Raw genomic sequence first — 15,676 nt, forward strand, 5'->3', positions numbered from 1 at the left:
CTGTCTCTGCCTCTGTCTCTCTTTCTCTCTCCCTCCTTATGTTCACTTAGTTAAAGGTATTACATTCTGATTGCAGGCCTCTCCCTCTGCCCCACCTTGTACTGGTCTGCTGCCATGCCCCCCAACTTCTCATCAGGAAAGGAGACCTCCCCACCCCTTATGCTGTGTATGTAACCACCCCAGCAAATCAAGCCACATCAATGAAGTCAGACAAGGTTGTCCAACTAGGAAGAAATGATTTAAAAGCAGGCTAATGAGTCCATATCAGACATCACAACACTCTGCTTGCTAGGGGACCCAAATGAAGACTAAGCTGTCCATCAGTTCCATATATGTCAGGGGCCTAGGTCCAGTGAATGCCTGCTATTTGCTTGGTGCTTTAGTCTCTGTAAGCCTCTCTGATCCTAGGTTAGTTGATTCTGTTAGTCTTCTTGAGTTCTTATCCCCTCTGAGATCTTCTACTTTCCCCTTCTTTTCCATAAGACTTCCAGATTCTTCCTAATATTTGGGTGTGGGTCTCTCTTTACAACATATGGCTCCTGGAAACTGAAATCACAGAGTTAGACTTGGTTGTAGGCAAGTTACCTGCTGAGTCAACTTAAAGGACCATTCAATATATTTTCAGCAATTTTACTTTCCATGAAATAAACGTTGGACAAAATTGTAGACTTTTAATGATATTGTAATATAGTAACGTTTTGCAATGAAGTATCTTACTCAATTCTTTGACACAATAAATTAGTTATATAGGTTTTAAGGCAAATTTGGGAAAACAACATTTAAAATCGTATATGATCTATAGCTTGCAACACATCAATATAAAACTATCAATAAAATGTTCAACATTGACAATAGAAAGATGAAAAATTAATTCAAGAACCATGTAAAATTTTCAACTGTATTTAGCATATTTCCTTTTATAATTCAACCTAGCTTCAATTCATTATTCCATTCATAGTTTTAAAATAACACATCACTGATGTCTTGGAGAAATAGAGGGTTACATGAGTCCAGTAATTTCAAACACATTATGGTCCAACAAATTCTACTGATTTGATCTTTAAGGTACACACATTTCTTCCTTTGCTGGTATCTGGAACATTAGTTAAAATAAGGAAGCATTGGCTGAGACTAAAGTTTCAGAGGAGGAATCCACTGTGGAAAAGAAACACAGAGGTTCAGACAGTGAGGGCTTGCAAATAGCTGGGTGACAGCTCAGAGTATTGGAAAGCAGAGATCATGGGCCTGAAGCAAGGGCCACCTTAAGGCCCACCCATGCTCAGTAGCCTACAGATGCTAGGTAGGGCCCATGTCTCAAAGGTTTTCGAATCTACAAGAGTACAACCAGTGGAGCAACATGAGCCTGTAGACAACATAACTGTCTGTGACCTGAAAGACTAAGGTAGTGTTTTAAATAAATAAGCCAGAGTATAGTTTCCCCAAATAATGCCATCAGATGGCTGTGGATACTGAATATTTTGTTCATTACCTATGCTGCTTGAGTTGGTCTAAGTATTACAAATACATCAGAATATAATTTCTACAGAGTTCTATAATGCATATGGACATCTAGTCCACACTATTGACTGCATGCTCTAGTGTGGCATTTTGGAATTTTTCTTACTCTGGAAATCAAACACTTTGTTATGTCCTCATATGTTGGCAAGTGCATGTCAAAGAAAGCAAGAAATCAATGTTGAATGTGCTTCCTTGGGAGCCACAAAACTGGCTTTTTGAATCAGTCACTTGCTAATCTGGAGTTTATCATTTAGGCTATGCTAACTGGCCAGTGAAGCCTAGGAGGATGTCTGTATCCATCCCATCAACACCAGGAATGTAAATGTGTACCAACACCACTGGGGTTTTCATTTGGACTCTAGGGACCAAAATATGATCCTTATATTTGCAAAGCAGATACATCATGGAAACCTCTTGCTAGTCTCTGTTCTAAACTTCGACTTGTAAAATAAGCTAGATTTTCCTTAGGTTTTCTTTGATGGATGCAAGAAAACAATCAAGGCAAATAGAAAGGAATTGTTATTTCTTAAGGGAGAAAATTTTAAAGAGAATCCTGTTGGGCTTTTTCATTTAAATGTTCCTTTAAATATAATGTTGTTCTCAGTACCATTAAGTATTTAACACTTACTCCTGTCTAGACTACCTATTTTGCATTACATAATATTCCTTGTGTCCCTGCAATGAGCTCAGTATTTTGTAGCTCAAAAGATATTAAAGTGGCATTGTGGTTCATCCAATTGAATGTAATGCATTATATATCCCCGCTAAAAGATTGCACCACAACAAGTTTCAACTTAATTAAAGTTTTAGAAGAAAAGCAAAGTGAAATTGAAAAAGTGATCCCATTTATACAGTATTAACTGCTAGATATTTATAAATATACTATAGATTTTTAAGTAAAGTCAAATTTATTTTGCAAAACAGTACAGAAATATTAGGAAAGTGTACCGGCAGGACAATATTTAAAAGCTCTCAGGAGATAAGTCAGAAACCACATAAAATAAATATCAAGGGTGTTAAATAGAAAGTAGCAACAATGTGATACAATGTAGCCTTTTTGATATCTAGCAAGGGCTGCTCTCAATCACAGGGTGTTTGTATGATCCTGCAGATGTATTTTATATTTCATAATGAAACACTATCAGAATCTTCAGAGTGGGCAAAGCTCTACTCATAAATTTGTCACAGTGCAATAAATCCAAACAGAGTGAATCAAGATATAAATATAAAACTTTGAAGTTTTCATCTACTTTGGCTCTTTGGGAGACTAGACTGGACTGGCAATGTCAATACAATAAACAATAGTGAAGGGCTAAAGTGAATTCTTTGTGGAAAAAATATTGTAGGAAAAGCAAGGTCATTTTCTTGTCACGTAAGAATTTTAAGTTTCAAACTTGGAAATAAAACATTGATACAGCATGTAATAAAATGCAGCACTTAGGGTTCTTAATTTTTCCCCACGGGCTTTAAGTGTATTTATTTAAACAACTGAATCTTCAACATATGCGTTCCAGTAAAAATTGTTTCTGAAGTGAATTGGGTTCCAACTGATTAAAGATAGAGCTGTACAATTCTCAGCTTTTTCACATTTGTTTCAGTTCATGTTCATACTTAGCATCTAGGTCTAGTTGCAATGATTTTTCAGAAATGAGAAAATATCACATAATTTCAACAACACATGTGAAGATAGAATAATTCATCATTATTAAAAGAAGCTTTTGGGTATTGTTGATACTTTCAGTAAATGCATACTTACATAGAATTAAAACCTCAATAAAATTAATTAATTCAATAAATGCAAATAAAACAATGCAAACAAGACATTTAGGAATGTGTCCTTTGATACACTTGCATAAGTCTGTTAAGGATAAAGATGAGAAAGAGGATAATAAGAAAACAGCCACGGTACCAGAATATTGTGTTTATTTTAATATATTCTTAGGATTAAGCAAAAAGCAATTGCTGACAGGGTGAGTAGAGTATAAGAATAAATTAGAATAATAAGTAGAAATGATCAGTTCTCTGAGAGTTACATTTTGTTTTCCAAGTCTAAATGAGAACAAGGCTCAGACAAGATGGTTCAAGGCAGAGCTTCAACTTAAGTGCTTCTACTTACTGACAGTGGCTTACTAGCAATAACTGAAGATTTTCCGTTTCTTTGAAAGACAGAAAGCAACCAATCACAACAAGCTGGTTTGCTTCCTCGATAGCTGCTCTGACTACAGCTCCCATTTCCTTTGTAATTAAAGTTTTAAACCCAAGAGCAAGAACTTGATAGTGAATGCTGGAGGATCATGAATGAAAACCCACAATACTACAGCCACCTGTATTTTTTTCCTTGTTGTACTCTTTTTATTTCATTGAAATCATTTCCCATCCCACTCCTTCCTCCTACCCATCTTCTCTCTGCCTCTTCTTCTTTAACCATTGCTGTTATATATACATCTAAATGAAAAAAAAAAAAAAAAGGAATCTACTGAGTTCCTTCAGTGTTATATGCGTGTATAACATTCAAAGACTGATCACATGGAATTGAATAATCAATCAGGAGGCTCATTCCTAGATAAGATTAATTCTTCCACATCTATCAGCAACTCCTTATTGTGGATTTCATATAGGGTGCAAGTCTCATGATTTCCTCATTTACATTGGGGTGTCAGTTGGTGGCAGAATTGTTCAATTGTTCAGGCAGGCGTGTTGTTGAGAGCTCACGGGTGTATCTTTCATGTCACAGCCAGAAAGCACAATCTTACAACAGACTTCTTAGCTAACAGGCTTTGAAAACTTGACCTCCTTTTCTACGATGTTCTTAGAGAAAGCTTAGATGCAGGAGTTGCTGAGAACACACACATATACTTGTGTCATAGAACATGGAGAAATCAAGCTGGTTCAGACCTGGAAGCTATCCTTCCGTTCTGGCTAGCTTTCCTAGATTTAGAAGTGATACGCAAGCTACTGGAGAAGAAAAAGAGCTCCCTAACATTGGCAGCTATCCACCATGGTAGCTTCAATACTGGAGGTCTTGCAAGTCATTTCCAGGGTACTGGCATGAGCGTCATGGAAGTAAACAACCACTTTCTGATTACATTTAAAACCTAAAGTGATTTGACTTCGTTCATGTAATGAAACCCATACCTGGAGCCGTTGTGTGGATAAGAACTGGTGTGGCTAGACTCATAACGGCCATAGGGGTAAACCTACTATAATTATGCTGCATGTAAGACTTTGAATTAAATCACCTCCTAATGACTTACCATTAATACTCATGGATGAATACATCTCTCAACTCTCATCTTAGTAGCTTCTATTTACAGTAGATGCTAATTCACCATCAACTACAACTGTCCAAGTAGTAGAGAATATGAGAATACAGAATTTTCAGCCCCAAAGCAAACATACATATCACATTATCCCTCCAAGGGCTCAGAGATCATTGTGGGAGAGTGCAAAGAAAGACTGCCGGAGCCTGAGGTGGTACATGACTAAATGGAAATAATAAACATTTCACCTCACAAGGGAGCGTCACATGAGACCTCACATCAGTTGTGACAGAATGTACAAAACCTGGGTAAGACAAGACAGATCAAATCCCTGCATGGGCAGCAGAGATAGGGACTAAGTTTCATTCCTAATTGTAGAGCTATTGGGATGTGTTATTTCCTGTGTGTGCATGTGAGAGATAGCTTGCTCTAAGGCTATAGCCCCTGATAATTCAACAACACTCAAGTAGAGGGATGAGAGCAGGCTACCAAGAAGAGACTTGATACCCTATGAGCATATACAGGGGGAGGAGGTCCCCCTCAGTCACAGTCATATGGGAGGGAGGAATGGGAGGATACAAGGGATGGAATAACAATTGAGATGTAATATGGATAAATTAATAAAATATATTTTTAAAAAAAGAAATGTGCATATCAGAATATTTGGGCATTACAAATAGGTGTTATAGTATTAAAAAATGCATACAAGTGGAATGTATAAGTCAGGAAGGGTGGGTCTGGGAAAAGTTGGCATAGAGAGAATATATATGATCAAAACACTGTAATTCTCTCAGAAAAATAACAAAATCAATCAATAAGTATCCATTAGAAAGCTATATTTAAAACACTTAGTAAGAATAGATATGTCATTTTGAGAGTTAGTAACAAAAATTTTATGTAGTTTGAAACCAGAGAAAATGCACACACTACAGAAGACAAAATTCAGAGGACAAAGTTCTAAATAAAACACTCTAGCTATAGGAGGTCAATAAAGAGTCACCCTAGTGAAACAAGCCTGTAATGTACGTTTTTCTGGATGTTTAGGGGGGAAAGTTCAGGGCCACTATGTGCTAGTGAATGAGTTCAAAGACAATGAAAGCTACAGTAAAATCATGTCATAAAACACACACACACACACACACACACACACACACACACACACACACACCATTTTAAAATATGTCTGGATATAGCCAACTATCAAAACCTATAACGAGTAAAAAAGATGTTTAAGATTCAGTGGCCAGGGGAGGGCAGTTGAGTAAGCAACATTTGAGAAAGAACAATTGTAGGGGCAAAATTAATGCCATATCATATATATAAATTATATTCTGCATTTAATGCCATGTTCTGTATGTCCAGTATTTAATGCTATAGTCGCTATTTTCTGTGATTTCTTGTCCTCCAGGTGACCTCACTTCTTCCTGTGCTCTGAGAATGACCACGTGGTGCTGTAAACTAGACCTGCCAGCAATTTCCAGAAACGCCACTGGATCTATTAGCTGAGATAAAACAACTTCCCTGGAGACTCAGTCTCCACCCAACCTGCCTAAGGAACTGTGAAGTTTCCACAGCCTCACCTAACCCTCCCCTCCAGGAACTGTGACCAAATCTACCCAGCCTAAGAATATAAAAACCCTAAGATTCTTCTGTTCAGAGTCGCCTCACTCCTGTGTGCAGTGGACCCCAGCGCGCTGGAACAATAAAGCCTCTTGCTTTGCATCGACTCGGTCTCCATCTCTCTCTCATTTGGTACTTTTTAGTATAGACTCTACCGATTAGAGTCTAACACAATCATGGTCTATTCCAGGACACAAAAGTGTTATTTAAAACTTGGTTTTTAAAAAGGAACATCAGGCAGGGGCATGGAAGCTTTATCAAATGTTGCGAAATTAGTTCAGATTAGGTTCCAGGACTGTCTGCAACGAGAAAACACGCCTACTCAAAGGCTGGGTGATGTGAACAAAGTAGGAAATGATGGAACGCTAGAGGGCAACTTAGCTAACTTCATTTGGAAATTTTCCCATGGATGGAAAAACCTCACATGGGGTCTACCTCTAGATAAGGAGCTCAAAAAAATTAATGGCTCCTGAGGAATACTCAGTCTTCTTCAGGGGCAAGCACCATGAGAGATTATCCAGTCTCAAGAGACCAGTCCCAAGCACACATACAGATGAGCAACAATAAAGAGACTCAAAGCAGGTTGTGTATGTGTGTGCATAAGTAAAGAAGAATAATGCATAAATTAAAGGGGGAGCTTTGGGGGACATGAGAGGAGTTAGAGTTGATAAGGTGGCAATGGAATTATATGCACATGAATAAGTATTTTTCATTGGTGCTATTAGTTTCGTAAGATGTAGGTGCCCAGTTGAGTTAACAAAATATATTAATATATTTGAACAGAGACATTTAGTATGAGACTTTACTAGCATAAGTCTATCACTTCATAAATCATCCATGCTCAATTGTTATATTAATTCTATTGCAGTAGGATAGAGGATACCACTTTGCTAGAGGTATGTCAGAAATTGTGTTCCTCTGTTCATTTCTCATTGCACTGTAAGGGTCAGTACTAAAATCAGAATTGCCTCCATTTAAGATGCAAATGTTTTCTCTAATACTCACATTTGTTTAAAAAGAGAAGTTCATTTGTTTTGTGTTTGTGTGTGGGGGGTGTATGGTTTTTTGGAGGTAGAGTCTTGCCATATTGCTGTTTCTGCATTAGAAGTCAATATGCACCCTGATGGACTTTCATCTAGCAGCAATGTTTCCCATGTCAGTCCTCTGTGCTTGCATTACAGGCTAGGGACTACATATCTAGATCAAACTTCTTTTGAAATGGGAGAATAGTAAAAAAAAAACTTTGAATCTAATGAATTTGAATATCAATTTATGTGACAGAAAATGAAAAACTGAACTCTCTATATGTGTACATATATTCATTTAGATATGAAATTATTATGTACTTGGTGGTCATAAACATTAATGAGAAAGATGGAAACAATGTTCTGAATGTGAAAAATGCAAGTCTATTTATAACCCTTTCTATGACACAATGAGAACTGTGAGTGAAGTAAAAAATGATGTGCAGTACGGTCATGACCAGACTTTAAACGGTTTTTACTTTACTATCAATCTCATAGGGACAGTATTTATATCACAGAGCATATGTCACTACTGAATGAAAGGGAACATAGTGACCTTATCTTTTTTCAGTAGAAGGGTGCATATATGGTATTAGACCTAATTTGTGAGTAGTGAAATTTGACTGGTTAAAAGATTTTGGTTTTAATGCTAAAGTAGTTGAAAAAGAAAGTGAGGAAAAGAAGAAATGAAGAAGAGAAGGGCAGAAGTACAACCAAGAAAGAAAATGTGGTAAGGTATTTCAAACATTGTTTTAAAATAATTTAAATGATCCAATAAGCTGTTTTATTGAATTTAACTGAAAGTTTTATGAAAATGTTAATTTAATCAGTAAAATATTTTTCTCAACCCTCTTTCAAACAAGAGCCTGTGTTCAGCTTAAATTAATCCCCAAAGTTATATTTAATTAAAATTTTATAGATAAAACACTTCTCACAGACTTCCTCTACACTCACTTCTAAAAACATCTGATTCTCCTTTTTTGTGAAAATAGATGCTGTTAGTACCCACTGACTCACAATTTATACATTCAGGTCTAAATTTTCTTATATACCTTTATGCTACAGGCTATGTTAAATCATTGAATGAACCACACCAACAATAGTCAAGTGGACACCTCCAATCTCTCTAAGGCTATGGTGCTAACAGTGGAACATCTACAATTGTGCTCCTGTGTTATCTCAAGCCATCATTTATGTTTGAAGCAACTTCTACCTTGACATATTTTTCAGCAAGTGCAATATATACATATATATTAGATATATTAATAATATTTTATATAGATAATGTATATGAATATTGTGTATACACACACACACACATATAATGTTATTAATCTTATCCTTGGTAGCCATCTGAAGAGTTCTTTAAATTCTACCATTTTGTAGAACTCTTGGTTCTTCCCATCCGGCAATGCAGTGCAAAAATGATGGGAAAAATCCTCTAGAGTTAGCAGGAAGATTCCCTCAGTGAACAGAAGACAGAAATATGTATGTTTATTTATAGGAGAAAAGGGCATCTCCATATCCTTTTATTCTCAAAGGGAAGGAGAAAAACAATAAAGAAACCACAAACTGAAACAAGACAAAGCTATGTTGTTTGTCAGTGAAGGACTGAAGTGATTTCGAGAGTCTAACCTCAAACCATTAAACTAGATACATTCCTGTCTACAATCTGTGGGTGCTCTCCATCTACAAGTGAGGGATGACTTTACACTAGCAAGCTTTGCTTCCTTTGAAATGTAGCCTTACTTCTGCATAGGCAAATATCTCTGGAGTTCTTGCACTCCTTGTGAGCTTATAAATTGCCTCTCCAAGGCTGGATCTCAGCCGGGGATCCCAAGTGTTCAGTGAAATGTGATCACAAATTTCCACCTCTGCACAAACACAAAAATATATTTTTTGGTCCCACGCACCATAAAATAATAGAATTAATTTTGTTTGTAGCTCTTTTTATTTTTGTGAGAAACTACACCCACAAGGTTGGAATATCCAAGCATAGAGAAAGCTACACTCTTGAAAGACTCTTTCATCTGTTTCCTGCCTCTTGCCTTCAGAAATGTCTTCTTTTATTCCTCCAATAAATATGTATTTGACTTCTTCCACTCAGGCTCCCAATGATACAAAACCCATGACCACACAATTAATGTTTGCATATCATCATCACTCCTATGGTGCCTGTGGGCCATTCTTATCATGTAGTGCAAGTTCCAGAAACTGAAGACTCCTTCACTTAACAGAGTTACTTTCTCAACTTAAAAGACACCAATAATAGGGGACCAGTTAGTCCCAGCTGTACCACTGAGCTTAAATTCTAAATGTATATGTAAAAAACTGAAAGATAATAAAAAAGGAAAAGAATATTTAAAAATTTACAGCATTGAAATCTGCCTCAAGCTAGCTTAGCCTATAATATTGGTGTTTTGATTTGCCAGAGTATGAATGCAAGTAAAAACACCATTACTTCTGTGACTCAGCCATCAAAATGGATCCCAGTTATAGAAGTTCAGTTCAAAATAGAAATGGAGGGCCAAATTTCACAGTAATTACTGATGTTTATAGAACTATCACAGAAAACCCATAAACCTATTTGGGACTATGTGTGTGTATGTGTGTGTGTGTGTGTACGCGTGTGTGTGTGTGTGTATGATCAGAGGACAATTGAAGAATATGTGTTATTGTCAAAACTCTATTTTCAATTTAAGGAAAATATGATATAAATAAAAGATTATACTATGATTATTTTATTTGCCAATAAATGAAGTCTAATGTAGACTTTGATCTTCTTAAAACCTACTATATTTGCGATTCCTTAATGCAACTACTTTCCTTCCGACCTACCGACCCTAGGTAGGAGAGAAAGAAGGTTTTTTGAGACAGGAGAGTTATACCTTTTTAGCCTCAGTTCCTTGCGGCGATTTCACCCTTCATCATCAAGATTCCAGCAACCCTTTAAACGGCAAACCAGCAATCCAACAAAAGCTACAACACCCGCAGCAGTGCGAACCTCGAAATATTCTCTGGAGCATTTCTCTCTAGGAGTGTCTCAAAACCATAAGAGTTGATGCTATGAAAAAAGTGATTTGTATTAGTTCTTGGGTTACCATAATCCATACAGGATGTTTTTCAACTGGCAAAGACCATGCCCCAGCACTAGGCAGTTGGCTAAACTTCACATGGCCCCACCTGAGGCAGCTTCACATCCTATACTTGGGATTAAAACAAATACATTTTTATATCCACTACCGTCTCGAATATCCCCCAGTTTTTAAGGCTTATTCATTCTTCTTTATACATCAGATGAAGTTACGTTAATGAATGACATGAGAAATAATTAAAATTAAATCTTTTGTTTGTTTTTGTTGTTATTTTTTTTTATTTTATGTGTAGGTTTGTTGGGAGGGGTCTTTTTGACAGGCTTAGTCTTTGTGTAGCCCTGGATGTCCTGAAACCAGGTTAGCATTGAATTTACAGGGATCTGCCTTCCTCTGCATCTCAAAATCTGGGATTAAAGGAATGTGCCACCATGCTCAGTTTAACTAAATGTCTAATCAACATACTTTCAAGTTCTTATTAAACCTTATTGAAATATACAGGGGGAAGAGGTCCCCCTCAGTTACAGTCATAGGCGAAGGGAGTAAGGGGAAAATGGGAGGAAGGGAAGAATGGGAGGATACAAGGGATGGGATAACAATTGAGATGTAATATGAATAAATTAATAAAATATATAAAAAGTCAGAAAATAAAATACAGTGTGTATAATTAGAATAAACTTAATGCAGTCCATATTTCTACCAATGATGAAGATCTCCAAAATCAATGATGCTAAACCAAAAGATAAATGCATTTGCAACTGTGTTCTACTGAACAGTATGATATGTATATTGACTATGTGTACATGCCAGCTTGGCTCAGTGTGTTTGTTCCCTATGAATTGACTGAAATATTCCCCCTTTTCTGTTTTCATGTATTTTTGCTTAGATCTTGCCAGATTTCATTGAGCCAATATGATACTGTGTATTGTATTGTGAAGTTAAACACCTTCATCTACTTCAAATTCATCTATATCTTGCTACAGCAAATTTTGGTGGAATTTTGTTACTTATTTTCTTTAATTTATACTTATATTACGTCTATACATAATGCATATGTTTAAGATTAATCAGTCAATAATCTCTTTTAGTGACATCTTTTGTTTATGATGCTTCAAGATTTACTTGCACAAATAAAATATCTGGTGTTTCTATGCACGTAAATGTAAGTGTCAGCAAATTGGAGCAAAGAGTGTCACATCCTTGTCATTGGAGTTGCAGGCAATTATGAGCCTCCTGGAGTGGATGCCGGAAATTGAACTTGGGTGTTCTGGAAGAGCTGTGTGATGTTTATTCTTGGTTGTCAATTTGACTACCTCTGTAATTAACCTTAGTTTCGGAGCACACCTAAGATGCATGTTTTTCTTAATAAAATCATTTGAAGTGGGAAGAACCACTATTAATCTGAATCTTTTGAGGTAAGAACATTCACCTTTAGTCCAGATCTTTTGAGTTAAGAAGAGATACTTTCAATCTTGGCCACAACTTCTGCTGGAAGACACCTAAGAAGGAGGATTTGACTCTTTGGCTCAATTCTCCCCTACTGACAATTTCATTCCTTCGCTGGCATATAGCCTACTTCTGAACTCTGCCATATATTGAGGACCAGCTGAGATATCCAGCCTTGTGGACTGAAAAACTACTGGACTTCTATACCAGCCAACTCTTCTGGTTGACATCTACTGTTGAGTTAGCTGGACTTCAGCATGTGAGCCCTCTAATAAATTCCCTTTATACATATATGTGTGTATGAGTGTTTGTGTGTGAGTATTTATGTGTGTGTGTGTGTGTGTGTGTGTGTGTGTGTGTGTGTGTGTGTGTATGATCTCTTGTCTATTCTGTTCCTCTAGAGAATCCTCGCTAACACAAGCACCACTGGGACAGTGCTGCAGCCCTATAGCATTCTTGGTTTTTAAATTTCAAATTGAATACTTATGGAGGAGTGTTTAAATACATTACTGTAACATATCTTTACAACAGAAGCCATGAAGCAGTAAAACACAACAATTCGTTCAAAATAATTTCAACTTACTTTGAAAATTACTTGATGTTTAGACACAAAAGTGGATTTCAAAGGATAGTATGATTTTTCCTACCACTACTTACCTCAATTGGCAGAGGAGATTAGGCAAAAGTAGGAATAAAGGACTTTTAAATAGTAAATTTTTAAATTTTAGAGTGTTTGTATTTACATTTCTATATGTAAATGTGATATATATATATATATATATATATATATATATATATATATACAAATTATAAACACCCTTCAAACAGAATGAAAGAATGTATTAGGTGATACAAGCCAAATTTGCCAATCCCAATTTTGTTTTTGTAATTTAATTCATCAAGTATATAAAATTTTTATATTACGTATTTTTAATGCTAGAATGAATTTAAATGGTAGTTTACTTTTTGTCAGTTTTAATTTACATGCATTGGAGATAGTATTGTTTCTAGTATTGAAAGGAATTTATTTTAAATAAAAAATGAGTCTTCTATAAATAATGATTCTTAATCCCATGTTTTGTGACTCAATGTTTGTAATATCTGTTATCATAGGGTAAAAAATATAATCAAATATGCATTATTTACTTTTTGAATCTATCATTTTAAAAAAAAATCTTTGTTCTTGTAAAATTGGGGTTGAATTATCTGACTACTAGTGACACTCTCTTCTCTTAACTATATCCCAATCAAAGATCTTTGTCTGTGCTTCATTTTTAATTGACAAATATAAATTGCATTTATCTATGGGATATAAAATTCTATTTCAATATATACAGAATGAAAATAAATTGTGGAGAGACTGAATCAAAGTAATCATTGTGCACATTATCTCAGCTGCTTACCGCTAATATGATAGGGTTTTCAAAATGCACTCTTCAAGCTATTTTGTAACATAGGACTAAAAATATAAACTATACAAAAGAGTACAGCAATTACATTCTAGAGGAAAATCTGTCATTGGTATAAACAGAGATAGAAATAGATGGCATTAAGTAAAAATAATCCAGGCACAGACAGACCTGCACCACTTAATCTTACTTTCATGTATAGTTAAGAAGATATGGGCATGATGGAGTGAGACACACAACTGCAGTTAAATGAACAAGGTAGCCTCTATTCTATGGCTCATCTTTCTGTAATCAAAGATTAGACACTTTTTAATATATTAGGAATCTTTGTTGCTTGGTTCACTTTATTATATGATTTCCCAAAGTGATCTGTAATGCTAAAAATATAAAAGGATGATATAATTCAGAAGTTCATATGGAAAAAACTTATTTTTAATATTTATTAATGACTTAGAGTCATTTTTATTCAAATACACTCAAAAATTAGAAAATTTAACACTTTAATAAAAAAAGCTACCAATAACACGCCATTTTCTCGTAAAGTATGAATTTCGTTAATCTCAATAATTATTTAAGTGCATGACCTTTAACTTGAAACTCTGACAAAGCAGGGTGATAATATGTGGTATTGAGATAGTTGGCATGCAATGAAAATGGTGCAATTTAATTAAAATGTAAGTTACTGTTAGTAAGAAAGGTCGTGCTAGGAAAATGTCACTTCAGAAGTATACTAGCAAGCACCCTCAGTGTTTGTTGTATTAAAATGTACAGTTAGTACTTGACATTTAGAGAGAAAATTGGAGCACATTACAACATATACTTGAACATTTCTGTGTTCTTATGTTGAATATGCCTACTTTATTCATATTAAAATTTTAAGCAAGTAAATGGTAAACCTAATGTTGCCTACTTTTGATTTGAGTACCATTATATAAATGTATCATTTGTTAAAAACAATAATTTGCAAACACAAGATGCATATTTTATTCAATTAGTTATGATCACTTGACATAATACATTGAAGATATTGAGAAGCATAACTCATTGTTTAAATTCTTAGTGTGTAAAGTGACAATTGTGTCTACTTTGTAGATAAACATTTGAGAAGATATAAATGATATATTGTAACAGTGGTTAGGTGTGAATTTCTACATTTTGTCTTTTTAAAAAGCTAATAGAAGCCAGAATCATATTGATCCACCTCAAGGCTCAGCTATACCACCTATGGGCATATACCTAATGGAAGCTCCATCCTACCACAAAGATACTTACTTAACTATGTTCAAAAAGGCATTATTCATATTAGCCAGAAATTGAAAACAACCTCTAGATGTCCCTCAAATGAAGACTGGATTTTTAAAAAATGTGGTACATGTATACAATGGAGTATTACTGGGGTGTTAAAAAAATTGACATCTTGAAATTTTTAGGCAAATAGATGGAACTAGAAAAATTATCATGACTCAAAAAATAAACAGGATATGCACTAATGTATGAGCAGATTTTGGCTGCTAGATAAAAGATAAGTGCTGAGGAAGGCTCAAAAGAGAATGCATGGATCTCCCTCCGAGGGAGAAATAGCATAGATTTTGCAAGTGGTTGGGAATGGGAACAGGAGGGATTGTGGGATAGAAGAAGACATTTAAGGAGGGATGACTGGAATTGGAAGGTTTGGGGAGCATGGAATCCCAGTACAGTAGAAATTCCCGCCATTCCAAGAGGTAACCCTAGCAAGGACTCTGAGTAATGGAGGATACATAGCCTGAATCAGCCATCTTATGTAACCAAGGAACTTTCCATGGTGGACTGGGACACCAACCCAGAGATAAAACCTTCACCATACAGTCTGTCTTGCCTGTGCAGGCCCAAATGGAGGCATAGAACTTGTGGGAGTGGACAACAAATATCTAGTGTAATTTGAGTACCATATGCAGAATAGGACCCTATGCCCAACCTACCCTGAATGATCAGGAACTGGAGACTGGCCAGCCCAGAGGCCTAGCATAAGGAAAAGAATCAAGAAAATAATTCCTAATATTCTGCTATACTCATAGGCCAATGCTTAAGCCAAACATCATCAGACAGGCTTTCTCCGGCAGCTGTGCTGTGGGCAGCTGTTGGGAGTGGATACACAGACCCACAGCCAAGACCTAGGTGGAAAGAGAATCCAAATTGAACATCTCCTTTGGGTTCCTCTCCTTGAAGCTAAGGGAACCCCACAAAAAAAGGGTGGGGAGGAACTGGAGAGGCCAGGGTGTCAAGAACCCCAGGAGCACACGGCCCAGAGAATCAACTAGGCAGGGCTC

The sequence above is a fragment of the Acomys russatus genome, chromosome 23 (assembly GCF_903995435.1).
Source record: "Acomys russatus chromosome 23, mAcoRus1.1, whole genome shotgun sequence".
Taxonomy (NCBI): Eukaryota; Metazoa; Chordata; class Mammalia; order Rodentia; family Muridae; genus Acomys; species Acomys russatus.